The sequence below is a fragment of the Eretmochelys imbricata genome, chromosome 8 (genome assembly GCF_965152235.1).
Source record: "Eretmochelys imbricata isolate rEreImb1 chromosome 8, rEreImb1.hap1, whole genome shotgun sequence".
Lineage (NCBI taxonomy): Eukaryota > Metazoa > Chordata > Testudines > Cheloniidae > Eretmochelys > Eretmochelys imbricata.
In genome coordinates, this window is record NC_135579.1 from 23732320 (window position 1) to 23747909 (window position 15590).

A 15590-nucleotide genomic window follows, 5' to 3' on the forward strand; every position below is an offset into this window, starting at 1 on the left:
GAGGGAGACACAAAACAAATGGTATGGCACAAACAAGAAAAAGGATAAAGCCTTGCTATATTCAAAGCTGCACTGGTTTAACTTAGTTGTGATTTGAAACCAATTTACTTAAACTAGCAGAACACACAATATGGACAATCTTAATCTTATTTAAATTATTTTAATATTGATTTAGTTTAATTCAGTAAAGAATCTGCTTAAGCAAATTTGATATCAACCTCGTTTAAAGAGGATTAAGAGTATTCACATTATGTTTTGCACCAGTTCAAGTAAATTAGTTTTTATACCAATTTAAAATTTGACCAATGCACATTTAATATAGACAAATTCTCAGTTTCCCTACACTCGCGAAGCTACTGCCTATGCTGCCCCCTTCCAAATCCCCATTCCTTTTAAAAACTGTGAACAGCCACACATTCTTCTCAGGAAGAGCCATATACAAAATATTTATATTTTAAAAATTATTTTCAAAGACATATATGACTGAGTCATAAGGAGGAAAAATAACATACTGTGACAGTTTATGACATGTGTTACACTGATATAGTGCTTATAGGCATGCAGTTACAGTAATGTAATGCAAGTCATACCTATGCGCTACTATTTATTAAATACTTAAAAACGTAGCTAATGAAGAGTTAAGATTGCCCAGTGGTGTCTTGTGCCATTGCGGAATGTGGAGTGGCTAACTTGAATCTCTGAAAACCTACGTATTTCAGTGTGGCTGATCATGGAGTGCGATACTGCTCAACATGAGTGAATATGAAAGAATCGGGCTCTTAGTTATTCACTGATTTTTTTTATATTCTATCTGACTCCAACAAAATTACATATACACTTAGAAAGAGGAAAGGTGTACTCGTGGCACCTTAGAGACTAACCAATTTATTTGAGCATAAGCTTTCGTGAGCTACAGCTCACTTCATCGGATGCATCCCGAGCTGTACCTCATGAAAGCTTACGCTCAAATAAATTGGTTAGTCTCTAAGGTGCCACTATTACGCCTTTTCTTTTTGCGAATACAGACTAACACGGCTGCTACTCTGAAACATATACAGTTAGACTAACCTATCAGAACCCCAAATTATTAATACTCCTAGCTCTCCACCGAGTTAAAATAAAAGTAGGTAAATAAAAGCAGAGTTCATTCACAGAATCAGCTATTTAAAGTAGAAAATATATATTAAAACAGAGCATCTCCTCCAACCAATGCAAGTTTGTTTGCTAGTTCTCTGGTCAGTCTAGCTTTAAAATGTCTAAAATAATGTCTTCCACCATCTCTTTTGGGAGACTATTCCACGGCTTTACAGATCTCACAACTGTGAAGTTTTACTTGACATTCAGGCTGATTTCTTTTCTTATTATCATTCTATTTCATTAAAACAAATTAATGAAAGAATAAACTCACCCTACTTAGTTTGATTCAGTTTAGGAAGCAACTTTCTCATCATGGCTTCCTTTGTACTGAGGTTGTGAATAGTGCTGTATATCTATGAAGAAGGAAACTGACTAGTGCCAACATACTATTAACTGAGTCACAGGAGATGTCAAAATGTCATAATACAAACTCTGCAAAAGGACAACGGCTATACAATGAAAAAATTATATTGATGGATATATAATCAAAGCAGAAGTTAGTGATTTCCTTGTCACAAGGATGAAATTGTTGGAAAAAACAAAGCTGCAGAAAGCAACCAATATATTTTGGGATCATTAATAATAAAGATGAACCTGACCTGGCACCTCAGTTCGAAGATGACTAGGGGAAAGGAAGGAAGATCTCACAAAGACATTATTCTGTAAATTCAGTATCACCTTACATCAGCCAATGGGTATCCAGGATCTCCCAAGTGTACTAATTGCATTTTGGTGTGTCACCTGGGTCACTTTCTGAAGGACAGGGAATTCATTTCAAACATTTACTTCTCAGTAAAAGCATACTAGCAGTTCCCACAGGATTTCTCTCTCTCCTTTAAAAGGCTAAGGTAAAAAGCTAAAAAGAAGCAGAGAATGCCATCTTTGCAAACCCATAAATACAGTGAACACATTATTTATAGCTCTATATTATGCATATATTGGTGGTGGGGGGTGTGTGCTATATGTGATTAAAGTAAAGAGCAGATCTTTTCAACATATGATTACCAGAACAACCGAGCATCTCCCACCTTGAAGGTGATGCTTTTGTACCACCAGAGGCACCCCTAAAGAAAAGGAAGGGAAAATGCAAAGAGAGCGGCGAGTTATTTTTCCAGATGCTGTGATGTCACTTGGGATTTGCCTGCTACATTACTCCAGTGTTAGGGTTACAGCATGTGTCGATTCCTATCCCAATACAAGAAAACAATTGTGCTTTCTCAATGCTCACCACAGTTATCAGAAATTTAAAATATTTGATTGCTGTTAAAAGGCAATCAGCAGGCCTTAGCAGTGCGCTTTAAGGCCAGGTATAGTCATAGTCTGTCTCTGAGCAGGCAGAAGCCAGAAGTGCTGGAGAGGCACATGTTCAGGCATGGGTGCAGGAAATGCCTTCCTCATGTTTGATTAGCCCCCTGGCTAATCAAGAGGTAGAGCAGATGAACTTCACAGGGAAGGCTTTTGGCAGTGCCTCCTCTCAGCTCTCAGACTTGGATTGCTGAGGACAAGTGGCTAATAAAGTGCATGGGGGAGAAATTTGGAAAGAAGTAGAAGTTTGGATGCCAATGCACAATTGTCCTTGTAGAGTACACTTGTCTTAAACTTTCTGTCCAGTCTTTTTAGAAGTCCCAGTTGATGAGGTTTCCACCTCTTCCCTGTGGAGTTCTAGTCTACATCCTAATAAATCTCACAGTCAGGAACCTGAAGTTTCCCCTTATTTCAGTTTATTGTTCCTAGTTGAACCGCCAGATACCTTTCAATGAACCAGACTGTGAACCAGCTCTTACTTATATTGATGAGCAGTTACTACTACACATAGTCTCACTGGAACTAAGTGCTCAGAAATATGAGAAAGAGGTTCAGAAGCTAGCCCAATTCCTCTCCCTCCTTTGTGTTGATACCCTTCAAATATCAAACTGTACCTATATCATTACCGTAATTATCTAGCCAAACTTCACATATTGAGCTCTCAACCTTCCCAGCCCCCCATCATTTTTATTACTCTTTTCAGATCTTCCTTAGGAATTCTTAGGACCCCGCAAAGGGTGTGAATAGCCAGAGGGTGTATAGACAGTTATTTATTCAAATACAGAAGGTCAAGAATTGAAGCTGAGAAGGAGAAGCAATATGGAAGCAATTTATGTAGCATCTGACTACATCAAAGTGAATTGAAATAAAGCACAGAGTGGCATAATCAGAACTAGAAGCCCAGTTGTACAAACTGATTCATTACAAAGCTGATAGGATTTCTGGGAAGGAAAAGGAAAGGGATGCACATAATACACAGTTTTGCAGAATGAGAGGCACTGATGAGAGAGGAATGATGCTAGTTTAGGAGGCCCAGACATTATGGTTATTTCATATGCCTCAGTTACAATCTCTTGTTTTGTGTACACACACACACACACACACACACACACACACACACACAAAATGCTGCCCTCAGATATCTGAAAGATATTTCACTTTCTTTAGGTTTTAGAGTAGCAGCCGTGTTAGTCTGTATCTGCAAAAAGAAAAGGAGGACTTGTGGCACCTTAGAGACTAACAAATTTATTTGAGCATAAGCTTTCGTGAGCTACAGCTCACTTCATCGGATGCATTCAGTGGAAAATACAGTGGGGAGATTTAGACAGCTATGGAAAGATTTACATATGAGAAAATTTACAAGACATACTTTACCTGACAAGACAATGGAATAAGAAGCCAGTCTACAAACAAAAGTGATAAAATTCTCAATCAACAGGAAACGTTTTGAAAAATCTGAACTTCTTTGCAATATAAGGAGAACTAACATCATGCTATTTCTTCAGAGATTGGCAATAAGTTTTGGGGTGCAATTTGATAGCATTTATTTCCGGGCATTTCAGAGTGGCTTCAAGTTTACCTCAAGCATGTCAATGCACAACAAACTATTCAAAGAGAATCACATTAAACAGATTTCTCCTTGCCATTTTCACATAGATTAAACTACTCAACATCTTATTAACTTCAAAAGTGTGTTCCATGCTATTATTGGAAAGGAATAAAATTTTTTGCCTAAAGGTTTTATAATATTACTGTAGAAAATACATTGGTTGTGAAATACTATTGACTATACTGTCACAGACAGGGATTTTACATATGGCTCAAAAACAACAGTAATGTATTTACTGCAATAAGCTGCCATGAAATACAACTCAAAGCCCAACGCTGCCATTCCTGAACTCATTATTTTAAAAGACTCATTTATTTTCCTCTCATTTTATTTGTGAGGAGAACTGTCACCACTGTTAAGACTAACGCTACAGATTCACTATATTTGCCTTGGACATCTCATCCAGAAATGAAATGTGCTCAAGCCCTACACCTTGTTAGCATCTCCTAGATAATCCTCACTGTGTTTTAAGGCATGTGTTCCTAAAAAAACGAAGTAGAATTAACCCACGATCCTTGAGATTCAAGTCCCCCAGTCTGAGAAGGGTTCTGAACACCTTCAGAAACTAAAGAGACCCAAGATTTAGATGTATTCATTTTAGTGGAGGGAACAGGTCAGGTGCCATGATGGAGCAGAAGCTTGCCGGCATGTTGACTAGTCATGGGGTGGAAGGGATGCTGTTCAAATTCTCTAAATAGAGGTTTGGCTCAAATGGTTCAATATATCATATCAATGCATGAGTCACTAGGTGCTTGTCTGTACCAAGCCTTTTAAGGTGCACCCAAGCCTCATCTCTGTATCATGTTCTGTATGTCCAATCCTTCACCTAGGCATTTATTTAAAGCACATAATATAGACTTTCATGGTGACAGCTTAATCTTATGTGAGAAATAAACCATGATTGGGATAGGCCACTAGAATCTGAACAGCATATCCAACAAGTATATCAATAAAATAGGGCATTTATATACTTACCCCACATATCATAGCCTATTTGTCAGAACTGCAAGCACAAACCCTGCGCGGTCCATCTATAGAATACTGCCCTTTATTGTGAAAGGCATGCTACAACTCCCTGATGCCAAATTCTTCCCATTCCCTCCCTCGCCACCCCCAAAATATTGGGGAGATTCTCTCTTGGTTCTTCACTTCTATAGGAATTTACAGTTCCTCATACATGGTCGGTGTGACTACCAGACCGCCTATGATCTTGCAGTTTTCTTCCTACCTGCCACTAATGAGAAACCCCTTCCCAGTCTTCCTTATATTACATAGACAGTTAGCATTAAGAGACCCACGCCTAGTAGGGTTGCCATTCAGGAAGCTATTCAGGGAGATTTCCCCTCCCCCCAACATGACAGAGTCATTTTCTTAAAATATCCCATTAAAATCTCCTGGATTGCTTTCAACAGTCACTGGGAGATGGATGCTGATTCCAGGCCAATCCTGGACCGTTGGCAACCCTAACGCCTACAAGGAACAAGGCCTTATCAAGGAACAAGGCCTTGTTGTGCTAGATGCTGTCCCTGCCTGAGAGATTATAATCCCGGTTTATAACAATATGCAACAGGTGGGTGTAAGGGACAAACGAGGGGAAAGTGGGAAAATGAGGTATCAGTAAAACAAGCATGGTTTTCTATAGTGTCATTTTGCCATCAGCCTAGCCATTGTCAAAGGGCAACATTTAGCAAATGTATTATGCCTTGATTTATATTATACTTTCCCTGGTTTTATATCTTCCTATTGCTGGTGTCTGTGTGACCAAGGGTTTGCAGCATCATGTCCCTGTATTCTGTTCATAAGCGGGATAATAAGCCCAAATTCTGGAAAATATCCTACACACAGATATGTATGTAAAAACAAACAGACACTAGCAATACAAAGGTAAAAAACGAGGGGCAACATTTTCAAAAGTTCCTAAATTACTTAGGAGCCTACACCAATGGGATGCAGGTGCTTTTGAAAATTTTACTCCAGGAAAAAAGCTCAGACAGAATGGAAGTTTTAAATGTAACATTTTAACATGAACAATTGCAGTTAGGACCTTTCAGAGGGATGTGTGCATTAATCAAACGTTACTAAGAAAAAGGTAATTTTTCTTTCCAAACTATTACCTTACATTTCCACACTGAAAGAACCCATAAACCTACCTATAAACTAAGAGCACACACACACACACTCTCCCTGAAACACTTAATTCCAATTTTTTCAAGTTTTCTCTTGCAGTTCCTGACTGAAAACAGCAGCAATTATTTTTTGTGTTGTCTTATATGAAAGATGTGGCACCCATTCAAGTGAATCATTTCCAGGATGCTTTGGTTAGGGAAATAAACATCACTGAGTGAGCAGAGCACTACAGAAGGCTGAACTACACTGGTTTTAATCTGCATGGCAATTATCTGCTAGGAAGCAGCCTGATTTGTTTTTTGCTATGCTATATAAAGCCTCCTATAATCAGGAACCAGTCACACCAATCCTGAAAAAAATATTTGGCTAGTGAAGGCTGATGAATATATTGAATGGGGTGAGAGAGGGAGGCTATTGTAGTTCATTAGCAGCCTATAAAATGCTGTCTGGAATTATGTTACGCTATACTGAAGAAATAATGCATGGGTGGCATCAACAAGAGTTAAAAACAGGTCCTAAAGAAATGATTATCCAAAAATGGTAGCCATTGCAGGCTGCCCTGTCATTCAGTGAACAGAAATGCATTATGGATTAAAATTTATATAATGTTTCTTTTTGCAGGATAAATAGAAAGGAGCTTTACATAAATCTAGTGTGTCATTAGACTACAGTGTATTGCTATTCTATTATTATTCTATGAGATTAACACAGGCTTTTCATGCAGTGACTAGATTTTGTTTCCTTGTGGGAGAAATCTATCCTCAAATCTTGCAACAATGGGTTAATTATAACACTTTTCCCAAGGCAGACAAAAGATTTTAGTGCCTGACAGAATTTTCCTTCAGCTTCAGCAGCATGTTCAGAGAATTTGATTTTGCAAAAGGCTACAGCTGCATTATTAAGACTTGCTCCAAACAGATGTGCTCTGAGCAGATGCCAACACACAGGTCATGAAGACAACTATGATTATCAAATGGCTTTTTCTCAAGTAGGATGCTGTCAGTCTGAATGTAGTAATACTGGATGCTTGGTTTAGCTCATTTTTATGGAAGAAGTCAGATACTGCACAAGGAAAGCATTCTGCCTTGCTGCCATTATTATTTGCTTGTCCATACGCAGAATTACGCAGAAATTAACTATCCTCTTTTAGCCCTTCTTGCACTGTTACTATCAATCTGCCCTTCTCAGATAGAGCAAAGGATAAGTAAATAAATCCTAGCCATACATTTGTTGGTGTAAGAAAATTTTGAGCATAGCCTAACTTTAAAAGAGTTATGTGCTATTTAAACATACATTATTTCTCTAAAATGAACTGTCAACCTGATAGCCAATGGAGTGATCCAGCTCCACTACACCCAATGCTCAGGAAAGCTCCCATGGCATTTTTCACAAGCATAGGGTGTGTTAACCTTGGCATCCTAGCATAACTCCAGTTCTGTAATTACATCTGGCCTACTTACATTTTTCCTGTCATTTCAGCTAAGTAGCAAAACAGGAAGAGAGAATGTAACAGTAGTTCTTCACAGCAATTACAGAGGCAACTGGTTACTAACCTGAGCCTAGAGGTGGCCAGGACCAGAGTTTTCAATGATTGCGGACTACAGGTTGTTTTAGTATCTCACTAATGCATTAGTAGCCTGATTCAACAGTTGGGCAGCTATCTCCAACAGGATATGCTAGAAAATTATTAGGTACATGAATCCCTTGGATTGAGCCAGCAGTCTAATGGGAAAGAGATCCCTGGGCTCAGACTCGTGTAGACGTTAAATTAATCACTATGGAAAACATGAATGTTCTTAGGTTGCCCTCCAAAAGTACATACGAAAAGTATAAATTAAAGCTGGCTGTAGCAACCATAACTGACTTGCATTCCACTGCATACATGTGTACACAAGCCAGGTTCAAGTCTCAGGTTAGCCAATTATTAACTATCCTCACCTATGTATTGTAGGCAAGAGATGAGTACCAGTCAGAGATATATATATATATGTGAATAAGTAACCTGACACACATACATTCCAACTTCCAGGGACCAGTCAACATAAGGTCAAATGTAAACGTATTGTACTAGCCGCCCATTTGATTGGAAATAGCATGCTGGTATGCAGGTCCACCCTAGACTTATTTCATTAGTATCTGTGTGTGCCCATTTGATCATCAGCTAATTACTCCTCTGTATATGAAGAGCATCTGCACTGCTGTTTTTCCCCCTGTTTCCTTATCTGGGTGTTCTCAGTCTATTTCATGTTCTAGCCAAACTGGGTGTCTTGCTGCTCTGCTATTTGTGTTTCATGGATGATCAGTTAAAGTGCGGTATGGAATTCTACTGTCTCACTCATGTCCTTGCATCTTTTTTGTATTATACAGTCGCTGCATGTATATGGTGCCAGTTTTCCTAAGCTGTACTTAGAAGACGATATATCTCATCCTGCCTGTCAAGGTTCCTCCCCCACTCTGAACTCTAGAGTACAGATGTGGGGACCTGCATGAAAACCTCCTAAGCTTACTTTCACCAGCTTAGGTTAAAACTTCCCCAAGGTACAAATTAATTTTATCCTTTGTCCCTGGATCTCCACTGCCACTACCAAACTCTAACTGGGTTTACTGGGAAACGTAGTTTGGACTCGTCTTTCTCCCCAAAATCCGTCCAACCCTTGCACCCCACTTCCTGGGAAAGGTTTGGTAAAAATCCTCACCAATTTGCATAGGTGACCACAGACCGAAACCCTTGGATCTGAGGACAATGAAAAAGCATTCAGTTTTCTTACAAGAAGACTTTTAATAGAAGTAAAGAAATCCCCTCTGTAAAATCAGGATGGTAGATACCTTACAGGGTAATTAGATTCAAAACATAGAGAATCTCTCTAGGCAAAACCTTAAGTTACAAAAAAGGTACACAGACAGGAATAGTCATTCTATTCAGCACAGTTCTTTTCTCAGCCATTTAAAGAAATCATAATCTAACACATACCTAGCTAGATTACTTACTAAAGTTCTAAAACTCCATTCCAGGTCTATCCCCAGCAAAAGCAGCATACAGACAGACACAGACCCTTTGTTTCTCTCCCTCCTCCCAGCTTTTGAAAGTATCTTGTCTCCTCATTGGTCATTTTGGTCAGGTGCCAGCAAGGTTACCTTTAGCTTCTTAACCCTTTACAGGTGAGAGGATTTTTCCTCTGGCCAGGTGGGATTTTAAAGGGGTTTACCCTTCCCTTTATATTTATGACAATGTCACTGTGGAATCTATTTACTTCTTAACTCAGAAAAGAGGACACTGGAATCAAAGCAATCCTTTGCATAATAAACTTCTTTGTTCCACTTAATTTTCAAAATCAAAGTAGAGTGGCCTTTAAAAGACAATCTAATATTTATAGCATGTACGAGTATAAAGCTCTTGTGATCAAGATTATTATGTTGCAGATGTACAACACTGCTTAGTTCCCATATGAACAAGTCCAGAAGGAAGCAGAAAGCTTGAAAATAAATTGGGAACTTACCAGAAGATCCTCTGTGTGTAAAAACCTTTTATGCAAGGATTTTTGTAAGAACGTGTTGATTTGTTTTGATCTCAATTCCCCATATCTATATAGTAAACTAAAATGCCCCAGAGAGAACAGTTATTTATTTATATTAAACCGAAAGAGAAAACAATGAGTCTAAAAACACTACCAAATTATATAAAGCACAGTTCCACAAAACACTTAATCAGCTTGGAAAAATCTCAAGGAGAAATCAATCACACAATCATGTGAAAGGAATGTCTATTAGACACCCGGGACAGTGAACTGACTGCTTGTATTTAATAAATATGTTTAAATCCTTGACCTTATTAAAGACCACTGCACTGTCCCCTGTCTACTCTACCACAGAATACTGCTCACTCATCTGGACACATAGCTCCCACACATCAATTGCCAACTCTCAATTTAATACTGCCATGCGAATCATTACAAGGACAGTAAAATCAACGCCACAACCATGGCTTCCCATGCTGGCACACATCCATCCACCCCGAATTTGCCATGACATGAGAATCCTTGGAGAGTCCCATCATTTTAGAGCAGGGGTGGGCAAACTTTTTGGCCTGAGGGCCACATCGGGGTGCGCAACTGTGTGGAGGGCCGGGTAGGGAAGGCTGTGCCCCCCAAACAGCCTGGCCCCCACCCCCATTCCCGTCCCCTGACTACCCCTTCCTGGGACCCCCCCGCCCTAAACCACCCCCCCCAGATCCCAGCCCCCCGCTCCCTGTACCTTGACTGCCCCAACCCTAGCCACACCCCCGCCCCCTGACAGGCCCCCCAGGACTCCCATCCAACCCTCCCTGTTCCCTGACCTCCCCAGAACCTCCGCCCCATCCAACCGCCCCCTGCTCCCTGTCCCCTGACTGCACCCCGGGACCCGCTACCCAACCCCTCCACTGACGAGTGCGCACCACCACTGCCCCCTTACCATACCACTCAGAGCAGCAGGAGCTCGCAGCCCCACTGCCCGTATGGCAGCATAAATATGTGGGAGGGGGAGGGGCCGTAGGCGAGCCTCCCAGGCCAGGAGCTCAGGGGCCAGGCAGGATGGTCCTGCGGGCTGGATGTGGCCCGCGGGCCAGAGTTTGCCCACCTCTGTTTTGGAGGAATACAATACATGAAGACCCAAACAACACACCAAGATTTTGACTAAAATTCAGAAAATCTTTTTGGCTTGTAGTGCAAGAGCTCGAAGACTTAGGGTTCTTCCCTGAAAATCAATAGCGAGCAAAGTGGAAGGACACCAGCATCCTTAACAAACACCTCATCAAGGACCCAACTGAAGAACCCAATGGCTTTTCACTCCCATGGAAAATATGGCCCACTCTGAACTGCAACCGCAGATCATGTGACAGATGTGCCTACTTTTCCCATAAATGGGGACTGAGACACAATCCTATTTGTTACTGTGGAAAAGGACTTCAAACTATGAAATTCCTCATCAACTAATGTCCCAAACAATTACATCCAAGTGGTAACCCACCCATCCACTCTATGACACCCGAAGCAATTAACTGGAATACAAACCTAGACATGGACATCTACGTTGCTAGTTTTAAGACACAATAAAGATGAAGAATATGATGAAAGGCAATAGTCTGGGACTTGGGAGACCCATGTTCAATTCCCTGTTTAGCCATAGACTCCCTGTGTGACCTCAGGCAAGTCATATAACCTCTCTGTGTCTCAGTTCCCCATTTGTAAAATGTGGACAGTACCACTGCCCTACCTCACAGGGGTGTTGTGAAGATAACTATGTGAAAGATTGTGAGTCCCTCAAATACTATGGTAATGAGTGGCATGTAAGTACCTGACATGGAGATTTAATAATTTTATTAAGATGTTAAAATAAAAAAAAATTGTACAGAGTTTAAGCGTAGAAGTTTCTGGTTATCAGGGAATAAGGTACAGATTATCAAGGGGTGCGAAGTTTAGTTTAGGATCGGGTGGTGTAAGGAATACATAATCTGCAATATCCCTGATTGGGGGTAAAAGGTTAACGGGTCAAAGTACAGACATTGAGACATGAGGGTATGTTGTTCATATAATGACTATGTTCAGGTGTGGAGTATAATGAGTGGATACGATGATGAGGATGGATTTACCCTCATTTGGTGAGATTTAATGTTTGGTGAGTTTATGGTTCCAGTTCATATGGTCCAATGGAAAAAGTCTCTCGGTCCCTTTCTCATAGTTGATGCACGATGTTATACCGGCTCACACCTCCAGATGTCATACCGGCTCACACCTCCAGATGTCATGGTACTGTCAGTGGCCGGTGATGTGTTCGATGTAGATGTCCCTGGACCATCGGATGGTGTCCGAGACCACGAGGTGCCACATGAGCCATGCATAGCGTCGACCGATCCCACAGGTCTGCAGCACAGCGGCTGATCTCATTTGCATACCCATCCTGCCTAGATGGTCACTTTGACTGCTGTGGGATCCCCAGTTTCTCTGTTATTGGGGCAGGAAGAATAAAGTGTTGTTATCCTGATTATGTGAATCAAGGACCGTGGAACTGTACTTGGCTTTTTGTTATGATGGAGGGACTCGCCATCAACAAAGTAGCACTCGTTAGGCAAGGGACACGAGTGCCAAAACTCAGTGAAGGGAGAGAGGCTGGGGACAGACATTTGTACCTTGTGGTATGGGCCCCTTCTGAGGGCCCTAAATGCCCACTGCACCTCCTTCTCCTCTCTCCACTGTGTAATAGCAAAGCTAATTTTGATTCTACTAGGAGTCTGGTTACAGATTGCAGAGCTGAATTCGCTTTGGGCCAATGGTGCACCAGCACTAGGGCTCCCCTACTATGAGTTGAAATCACTGAGTACTGTGTTAAGTAATAGGGGGCCTGAAGATATAATGGTGAGTGGCACACAGGATGGCTACTGGAGAGGAGCAGCTGGCAGAGCGGCTCACAGGACAGTTAACGGAGAGGAGCAGTTGGCAGTGAACGCTGCAGCAGAAGCCCATGGAGAGGCGGGGCAGTCGGCCATCGGAGCACGTAAGGTGCCCCTTTACTTCCCCCCACCCCATTTCCACACAGGCTGGTGGGGCTAAAACTCTGCAGATGAACTTTTGAACTCTGGGCTCACCAAGGACAGAGATGTTTGGGTTGCTGGACTTTGGGGTTGTTGGACTTTTGGTGACTTTTGGGTTGCTGGACTCAAGAACCAAAGGGAAAGGACACGGCCCAGTTTGCTTGGGGTGGGTTTTTGCTCATGGTTTGTGTTATGAATCTTGGTGGTGGTGTTTCCCCAACATAATGCCACATTGTTTCTCTCTGTTATTAAAAGGCTTTTGCTACACTCAGACTCTGTGCTTGCGAGAGGGGAAGTATTGCCTCTTAGAGGCGCCCAGGGGGGTGGTGGTATATATTTGTCCCAGGTCACTGAGTGGGGGCTTGAGCCAGTTTTGCATCGTGTTATTGGAACAGAACCCCTAGATACTGAACCCGACCCTTGTTACTGCCAACTCTGACAGGCAGAAGAGTTACATTTTGGGGGGCTCGTCCAGGATCCCTGGGTCAGTACCCCTCGCAAGCACCTGTTGAGTGATCCACCACATTGGGAAACAATTGTGTTTATATTTTGAGAAAATTACTGTTTGTATAATGGCTAATATGTCAGGTTTGTTGGGCCCCAGCTCAGTAGCTTCATGCTCAGAGGTTGCAGCCTCTGCCGATGATTGGACAAAAGCACTGGGGCAAACAATGGAAAAGATTGTGCTGTCCCATGCTACATCAAACTCTTGTCATAAGTTAAGGTTATTTGCTGGGGAGGAGGAGTTTGAACCCTGGATAGAGCATACAACTGAAATGCTGCAAGCGTAGGCCGTACTAGATGCAGAAAAGCGAAGATGCCTCATAGAGAGCCTTGGCAGCCCAGCATTAGATGTGATGCACACTCTGAAGCTCATTGACCCTGGGGTCAGCGTGAAGGACTGACTAGAAGCCCTAGATCACACCTTTGGGAGCGTAGAGGGCCCTGAAGACAGCTGCAAGTTCCTTAATTCCTGACAGCAATGGGGTGAGAGGGCTTCAGCCTACATACAGAGTCTGGAGAGACTGCTTCAGAGAGCTGTCAGGAGGGGAGCAGTGGCTGCTGAGCAGATGGATTGGACTAGACTGGCTCAAATCATGAGAGGAACTCAGTATCAGAACCTGATTCTACTTCATCTCTGGCTAAAAGAATGACAAGAACATCCCCCAAGTTACTCCAAGCTGATAAAAGAGGTTAGAGAGGAGGAAGAAAGGCAGGCTGCCAGCGAGTTTTGCGAAGGCCAAACATCGGAGCCAGCCAGCACAACACCACTGCAAAAGGCCAGTGTACTGATGATGAGCACCAGAGAGGAACTTGCGTAACAAATGCAGGTCCTGACGGAACGGACAGCTGAGCTGCAAAGCACCATTGACCGAGCTAAGAGTTCCAGGAATAAGGAGCCTCAAACTGCAGCAATGGAGAAGCCAGCACTTAGAGCCACCATCCCACCCAGGCAAAGGGGGAAAGGGCAATTCTTCTGATACCGATGTGGTCAGGATGGACACGGGGCTGCCAAGTGCCGTAATGAAGAGAATCCCTCCTTAGTGTATGGAAAACTGAGGATCAGCTGGGAGAGATCCAGTAACTGCCAACAGGTCTGGGGACAGGGACCACCCAGGCCTGCAGGATTTGAAGATTCCCTCATAAAAGACTGTCCATCCAGGATCCCCACAGGACTGATAGGGCCTCGAGCAGAGGTCACGGTGGGGATTGAAGGGGCGGAGCCAGTTTTGCATCGTGTTATTGGAACGGAACCCCTAGATACTGAACCTGGCCCTTGTTGCTGCCAACTCTGACGGGCAGAAGGGTTACACTCCGTTTTACGTTTTTGTCGCAGACCAGGATATAGATGATCAGAATGGTCAGAGCAGGCGTCAGAGACTGAGTCAGTCATCAAGCCAGATTCAGTCCGGAATCAAGCCAAGCATGTCAGAGGTGGTGTCAGAGGAGAAGAGATCAGGAACCAGGACAGGAAGGCAGGAATCAGGAAGAAGGCAGGGCTCAGGAGGAAGTGAGAAGGGAGGGTCTAATGTAGTAGCCAGACAGGGATTCACCTAATTACTCTGACAACTCCCTGTTTCTCCTTCGGGCTTAAATAATGAGTCTGAGTCAAGTGGTGAGGCTGGATGTCTCCTTCAATTAGGAGCTTTATAGGCAGTACCTCTGGTGAGCTAGGATCCACCAGCCCACATAATGTGCTGGTATCAGCAAGCTGCTGGCTGAAGTCTGAGGTTTGCCTATAGACCCACAGACCTTGGTTCAAGATCTGCAATCCCTCACAATTTTTCCTGTCACAGAACTCATTTATTCAACTTGGGATTTTTTTAAAGAAGGAAAAAACACACACATACACACCACAGCTCCTCAATCAGCTCAACAAAGGCCCCATTTAATTTAGTGGTTTTGGCAACAGCTAATTTAAATGGGGGCCTTTGCAAATAAAACCAACCTCCAGGGACTGTTGTAAGAGTCCAAAACTGCTTAACATGTTCTAGCACCAACTATCTGAAGTGAGGGAAAATCTATTGAAAATGGTTCAAAAGCTAGGGTGATTTGTGGATGGCTAATGAAGTCCATTCACTCAATTAACTATTCAGTAATACAGCTGTGTTTCTCCCTCTGCTGGAACAAAAGTCCAAAGTAGAGGAAAAGACAGCTTTGGGGTTTTCTTGGGAGAGGGAATACAGTAACTGTCTCCATTGCATAGAATCCTACTTAAATTCTAAGCCTCAATATTTTGTGGCAATGAGTTTTACAGATTAATTATGCAACATTTAAAAAAGTATTATATAGTAAGTTTATTGCTTTATATTTGTTGCCTTTCAATTTAGATGAATGACATCTGGT